Here is an 8,282-nt window from a genome sequence, read left to right on the forward strand (position 1 = left end):
TGCAGCACAGAGATGTACAGTACCATGATGGCACATCCTGAGAGGCATGCTTCTGAAGCTTTGCAAGGCCTGAGGATACAGGTCCACCTCCCACATCAACCATTTAACCTGGAAGATGCAGGGCAGTGACATTGTAGCTCTTCTAAGTTTGCAATGTCATGTTTATTTCCCAGAGCAGGTGCAGATTCCCAGGGGTAGACTTAGGCCTCCTCCCATAGAAACGGCGCATGAAATCCCACAGATCTGCAGACCATAGTCCCATACCATTGCTGTAGGGCCTCCTGGGACAGGAGCTCCACCCACCCATTACAGAGATTCTTCCTCATTGCATACAGTATTTATTGGCCAGCACAGATGATGATGGAACAATGCTCTGTAGGATTATTTAAACACATCTGATCAAGAACGAGACCAGAAATAAAATTTGCCTTTTACCATGCCCTGATTGCTCTCATGCCCCATATCCAAGCTGAGTCGCATCCTACATCCATCAGAAAGCCCTGTATTTTACATTGTGCTCTTAGGAAGCAGAAGCACAGTCCCTAAGCAGAGTGAATTGCTCGGTGTGCTCAACAGCCTACTGATGTCACACACTGCTTCCCACTGATGGGACCTTGATAGAGCTCACCAGCAGACCTTGGTCTGCTGACCAAGACTTGTCCAGACTAAACAAGTAACCCTGGTCTAGTGAGCAGCACACTTACCAGGGAGAGGCGAGACCTAAGCCCCAGCTAACAGCTTACAACACAGTCATGCTGGCTGGCTTCTTTTCCCTTATCCAAGGAATTTTGAGCCCCAGAGAAGGGAGCTATTAGCAGCTCATTCGCTTTTACTCATGTAAGGCATAAGTCACATCAGTAAGAGTTGGAATTTCGGGGTTTTAAATCTAGTAAGTGAAGTTCCTGTAGATTGCATCTCTTTTCTAATAATCTGTATATTTTGATAGCTTTACTTTAAAAAATATGGCATTGACCAGGGTCATAAAGAACACACTGGAATCAGCAGGGGCCTTTTGAAAAGAGCCAGTAACAATACTGCTTATGGCTTTGTAACTGTTCATTGAAAGCACGAGTCAGCATTGCGGTCTGTAAGTAGTTTAAAGCAACAGAAAAGGCAGCGACAAAATCCACTCTTCATTGAGAGGTGGCTCTCGTTATGCTCCCTCACCATTTCAGAGATTTAGAGTTCAGCTGCCGCAAGGCTTTGCTTCCCGCACACCCACTTTCCGAGTATTAGTGCTGAACCCTGTCAAAATTGCGCTTTTGTTTTGCACTGCCTTCCCCAATTCTCTAAAAACGATCATGCTTCTGCCTTTGCAGTCACACAAGAATCAAAAAGCCTCATCAAACCCAGCATGTTCAGCTCAGTATGACATCCTAGGTATAAAATGCGTGCCTGTTTAGGATGTCAATCTTCATTATTCCCTTCAATTAGAACTAGGAAAACAATTACAAAACATGCAGGGGACTTTAAAGTTTTATTCCTCAGTACTGTTTCAGAGTACTTTGTGCATCTGTAGGATGATGACACTCTTTTGACTGCTAAGTAAGCATATTCCATGACTGCACAGTCTCCATGGGCAGCAAGCAGCCAAGCTCCCATGCTGCACAGTTTGTGCGACAGACTGCATTTGCACAGTGAGATATAATTCTATCTGCTTGTAGGGACTAGAGCTTTCTTTTCCTGTTTAAAACTCAGGAGCAAGCTTTTACATTATCAAAGCTTTGGTGTTTTGTGTTTTTTTTCCCCCCAATTAGTATAACATAAGCTGCATGCAGCCAGAATCTGTGGTGACCATAAATCGCAGCTGATTCCCTAGTAGACTACACAGTGGTAGAACACTACTGATACAGTTAAACATGAAAAAAAATGAACACTTTCAGAACCCCCATTTTCCTTCCTGTTGTACCTAGACCCAGCCTTGCCCCTTTCTCATACTCCAGTTTTGTATCACCACTGCCACTGCTGACAATACTTTTTTCAATGGGGATATCACAGCCATAGCCATTGCCAAAATCTCTTGGCAAACTAGCTGCTTTCTGACTCAGAGCCTAATGCCATTACAAGGTCTGCAACAGCTGCAGCAGTCATACATCTGCAAGTCATTTGAACATTTTATGATGAATAAAAACTATCCATTACATAGACCTATACATTATATATTAACCCTAATACTTACTCAGTTACACTAACAATAACCTTTTCCCTCTGCATGCCGTAAACTTCTTTGGCTATAGCATGTGTTAACAGAGATACCTAAAGCTCTGGTCCATGGTGGAACAGTCCCTGTGTACATATTACCTAACTTATTCTACCTATTTAAACATGAAGTGGGATGATGGAAAGAAAGAAAGAAAGTGAATGTAAAGCTATAAAAATTCATACCATGCATAAGGAAACCATTTTTATATAATTGCATGAGACTGCATACACTCATGCAAATAGAGAGGATACAAAACAATGGGAAACACAGGGGAAGAATGAAAATATGGACTCAAAATATATACTTAAGAGATTTCATTATGATATGGACGGATCTTAAACCTATCCAGATGTCCCCAGCCAGCAACCTGATCCTCAACATCATACCCCAGATTTGAAATCTAAAAGTCAGAATGCTGAAGATGAGGTAGCAGGGCTTATGGAAAAAGAAATGGAAGCTGTGAATAGTTAAAAACCCCTTTAAAATAATAATGATAATAAAGAAACATAAATGTGGTTTCAAGAAGGAAATACATACACAGCCGCAAATTATGAAGTCAGCCCTTCAGGACATTACATTCCTCATGCAAGCTGCTGAGCCCGCTCAACATAAATAGGTATAAAATACACTCACCGGCTTAGTGACTTCAAGGCTAGAGTCCCATATGTGATTCCCTACCAGTGAGTCTTCTACATATGTATACTTTTACAACAGTAAATGTGAACTGGGCAAGACATACCTCCCTATGAGTTTCACCATAAGAGTTTTAAAGAGACAAGGCGAAAGTCTGGCATGACAGAAATCAATCATAATTTTCCTGTGAGATTCACCCAGAGCCAGGATTTTACTAGCAGCCCATACACACGTAAATACTATTTCATGTTTGTTCATTATATATCATTTACAAACTCTTCTTGGATTCTCAGAAATGTATCTGTATTGCTTCCCACTCTGTAATTCATGCATTGGTTTAGAGCCCTTCAGAATATCAGTATTTCTTTGAAACCAGCATGTCAATTAACTAGCACTTCCACACTGAGTTAAATGTGTGGATTAGTAAATTGCAAAATAGTGTAAGTTTTAAGAAGCAGCTATTGGAATAGTCCTACAGTTAGGAAAGTGACTTTTAGGAAATGTTTTCTTGACTTGATCTGCTTCCTCTGTGCGGTCAGAGGCCAAGCTTTATTTCACTCGCAATACATTTTTATTGCTTGTGCTGGCTTTAATATTTCCATTCAAACAATCCACATATTAGAAATGAAGAAGAAAATCCTAATAAGGTTACAAACAGTTCATTTAAAGGGGATTCAAAAGGTGTCCAGCAAAGCTCTTTATTTTTAAGGGTCACAAAAGCATTACACTTCAGGGCTGAAAAACCACCTTGCCACTGACAAACGGAACGCTTTACTCAGCATGGCCAAATCCCAGTGGTCAATTTGTGGAGCACCTACCCCCCCCCCCCCCCTTAAATAAAAAGGGACAGTCCCGGCCCTTCTGATTGCAGAGATAACTTACCAAGTGTGACGTGATGCAGTGATGTCTTTCTAAGTCAGCAGCCAGCCAGCTGTCTCTTTGCTGCTGCTCCTATTTTTCCCATGCTCCGGCAGAGCGAGGCTGAGCAGCCAGGCCAGTTGCACAGCCGCTATCAAGTCAAAGGGCAAGAGCAAAGCTTAGAATAAACACGTTGTTTTCACTCGCTTGCTTGAAGTGCTGCCAAATCTCTTAACATTAGCACACATAAATCGGTGAGTATATCATGAAGCCTGAGGCCTGAGCAGCTGGAATCTTGTAGTTGTTACCTGAAATCTTAACGTCCAAAAAAATAGCTTCCCCATTCCTCGAGGCTATGTGGAAAATCTCAAAACACACAATCATAAAAGCATGACCAACATCAAGGAAAAAAACTCCCAATTATTTCTTTCTTTAGCTTTTGTTTTTTATCGTCATCTCAAATTTGCAGGGTGGAAGGAGGGAATGGGGTGTCTTTCTTGAGATTTTCAAACATTTTCCCAATTTTGTGCAGAAGAAAGCAGTCACTGATTCTAGAGGTAAATCCTGAAGTTATTCAGCAGAAGGAAGACTATGGAGATAAGCAGCTCAGGGCCCAGCAGTAAGAAACCATTCAGCAGGAGCTAAGCAGCTGGAAGAAGGGTAGACTAGTCAGTTTTTCTCTGCCAAACAACTTTCAGGAGGAAGGAGTGGGGTAGAGTAGTGGTGTTCCCCTCCTGGACAACAGCTTTGAAGCAGTTCTTCAGCAAGGACTTGAAAGAAAAAGCTCCTTCTCCATATCCAGCCGCCAAGAGAGATGGAGTTGAAAAACACCGAATCCTTATGGCTAATGGGAGGGTGATATAAAAGATGGAGTCCATTGACTGGTGTCCAGAGACAACAAGCTGGTATGAATTCCAGCACCATTCCACTTCCCAGCAGCTGGATTTCTCACCAGGGTGGATTGCTGGTTTTGGACACTTCCCCATTTTTTCCCGTCTGTTAACAGTCTTCCCCTAGTAAGTATTTGGAACAGTTGTAAAGCTTTTTTGTATCTAAATAGCCTTGCCGTTGCCTGAATGCAATTTCAGAATTGCTGGCATTTCTGTGCAGGCTATCTGAAGTGTATTTTTGTCATGCTGTTAATAAGCATTGCATCCCACGGGAGAACCTCAGCTAGCTCAGAGTTTCTAAACAATGTGCACACTCAACACAGGAGATGTAAGGAAAAAATTCTCCCATTTTTTACTAGTTTTTAGTTGGAGTTGCTCACTAAATAGATGCAATGTACAAAGTCAGTGGGACCTGTAACTCCTCATGTAGAAAGTTTGGATGGGAACCCGAGAAATTATGTGACTTGCCAACGGTTACACAGGCAGCCAGGGGTCTCACAAATGATCCAGAGCCAGTCCAATACCTGAGTCATAGGGACCATCCTTGCTCTCAGTTCCTACATTTTTCGTCTGGTTTCTATATTCTGAGTTTCTTTCCAGCTCCCATCATGTTTGTCCCAGTCCTCCAACAATGGAATATAGCTCAGTGTTAGGGATACTGCAGGGGAGTTTAGGAAACGTATCCTAAGACTTTCTGAGGTGAGTATAAATTTCTGAGTGCAACTGAATGTGATTAGGCAAAAAAATAAACCAAAAAGGGAGCTCATAAATATGTGCAGATTGTATTGGGAGTGGTACCATCCTGAGATGAACACTAAGAATAATATGTGAGTACTGAAACCATGGAATCATGGAAAATCAAAATGGGTGTTTATAATTCCATTAAATAGAACCACATCAGAGGAGAAGGATGATCTGGAAACTTGACAGGTTATTTTGTTTAGAGTCCTAACAGTTCACTTAAAATTGTCCAGAGTTTAGAGGACTTCCTGTAAAGGGATAGAATCAGAACAAATAAACAAAAAAGCCACAATACAAGAACACCATGGTTGCAAAGTAAATCACTCAAATATTTGAAGGACCTGTAGTGAAGTGCCTGTATTACCCTTATTGTGTTAGCTCCTTTTGTCTAATTCTGTATGCAAACAACAGCATACAATACAGAATAGCATAGGAGGGCTGTAGATCACAGGCAGATAGCAAATACTTTGGTCAAGAACAATTCCAAGACTTTTCTGTTTGTTTTTACAGCAGGACAGTGGGGACCTAAACCTGCCCCACACTATTGTTGCTGCATAGCATCTTGAGGAACAGGAATCTTCCAAGTCCCATCCCAAACACTATGGAAGATTCCACAATAAAATTAACGTAAGTGCTTTTTTAGCATGTTATACCATAAAGCATAAGCTACATGGGGAAGACACTCAGAGGCACTTCAGCAACCTGTGTCGCTACAGAGCACAGTAGGATGTACCAAGGGTGCACTGTGACACACAAAGATGAAAATGGGCCTGGAGTATGTTGCACAAGATGAGAGCATGAAGGAACAGAGGCTATCTGGTCTGAAGAAGAGATTAAGGGGGACCTTACTACTACCTTCAACTGCCTCCTTGGAGAGTATAGAGAAGACAAAGCCAGGCTTGCCAGAGGTGCATAGTAAGGATCAGTATCAGAAAACCAAATATTCTGATTAGATAACAGAGAAGGGTTTTGCTTCCTGGCTTTTTTTTTGTTTCTTTTTTAAATCAGGAGGGTGCTCAAGTGCTTGAGAAGGTCACGAAAGAGATTGTAGGATCTCCATTCTTGAAGATATCAAAACTCAAATGGACAAGGTCCAGGACAACACAATCTAATTGCATGTGCTACAGAGCAGAGGACTGATCATCTCAAGACTTTCCTTCCAAACTCAGTTGGCATGATTCTAATGTTCTGATGCTACAGGATACTGTAAGCGTGTTTTCTACTCACTCACACTGCACAAGTCATTGGTTGGACCCATCAGAAATTCAAACTGTTTGGAACAGACAATGGCTGCTCCTACTAGCTTTTACTTCCTTCCAAGTTCTGCAAGATCTCAAAATCTCACCAAAGCACTTGATGAGCACTGGGATTCTGATTGGCATAAAGCTGAGAAGCCCTCCTCTTCGACAGATCTTGGGCAGTCTGATGACTGTTCTCAGCTCACGTTCTCATTGAGTAGCTGAAGGAAGAGCTGCATGTCATATGGAGATAGCCTTAAAACGGCTTACCACTTTTTCATTGCATGTTAGTAGCAGGCTCAACATAATTGTACAAGTAGCTTAGATGATGGCATCTATTATGGTGGGAGAAAAGGCTAAGGGGAGGTTTTTATAGCTTATGTTCATTTATAGCTTATGTGCATATAGCAACGAGGAAACCAGACATGCACTGAATGTGTTTTTATTGTTGAAAGCTGAGGACATACTGTGCAAGATATGTAAGTGCACTCAGTTAAAAGTCTTATTTTCCCAAATTTAAAATTAATTTGAAGATAGCCTTATAGATTGCAGTGCTTATCATGACTGGATGCATGAAAGGAAGCACCAAGGAGGACCAAAACACATTTTGACCTTGTAATGACTCAAGTGACCACCAAACTTTGCTTGCATTAGTCCTTTTGCAACCTGGATTAGTGGGTTTTCAACTGCTGTCCAGAACCTTCCGGGCTCCTAAATTACTTTTGAAAGACCTAAGTGGAAATAAACTATGAAAAGTGATTTCATAAGAAATTGGCTACACTAAAACCAAAATAAATCAAAGGACCTAAAATTTGAAAACCACTCCCTAAGACAAAAAAAGTAGTTGCTTCATATTTCTTAATGAGAAATTACTAATTCCTCCTTCCAGATTCTTATCTACTCCCCAAGTAACACACTATTTACACTATTTACATTGAAAACCCCACTTCTGAATCTTATGCTGGTTCTGGTTTTCACAGAAACTAAGCTGAGACTTAATTTCTTTCACATTTGAGGTTTTCGAGGAGTTATGTGAATATCCTGGATTATACATTCCTTAAAACAAGGTGGTCTCTGACTGTATGGGACAAGTGCCTACTGCAGCAAGACAAAGTTACTAATGTTACAGAATTTGAGCACCTTGTATCACATCCTGCTCCAAACTTAAATACTAGCATGTGACTCAAACACAATAACATCTGATAAAAACCAAGTGCAAAGAAAAAAGAAGCCTTTTTCATTGAAGTCCAGGAAAACACAACAGTGGGGAAAAGTCTTGGTGCCCTTCCTCACATTATCTGCCCTTCCCAGAGCAGACTGGTTCACTGAACAGAACAAACAGAAGATATGCACTGTATGTACAAGAGTCATGAAGTTATTTGATTTCCAGCTCAATTTTAGAGGTGCAGAAAAGAACACCAGAAGACATTGAGGCAGGATTACACAGATAGGAAGAACATTCCCCATTAATTTTTGCTGTAATGGTGAAACAAGGGTAGCAAAATGCCTAGCCTGAATATAGATTAGCATCTCCTTAGCTGGAAACTTAGGTAAGAAAAGTGTAGGAGTTGAGTAAAAGCAAGATACACTCCTGTTTCAACCCACTGCTTCTTAGCTGAGCAAGTCACTGTTTATAACACCAACCCTTCTTAGAAATAAAAAGGGTGCTAGGTGAGTAAGTCTGACTCGAAACAACTCACAGCCACAGCTATTGTGGGC

The sequence above is a fragment of the Melopsittacus undulatus genome, chromosome 2, assembly GCF_012275295.1.
Source record: "Melopsittacus undulatus isolate bMelUnd1 chromosome 2, bMelUnd1.mat.Z, whole genome shotgun sequence".
In the NCBI taxonomy this organism is placed as follows: domain Eukaryota; kingdom Metazoa; phylum Chordata; class Aves; order Psittaciformes; family Psittaculidae; genus Melopsittacus; species Melopsittacus undulatus.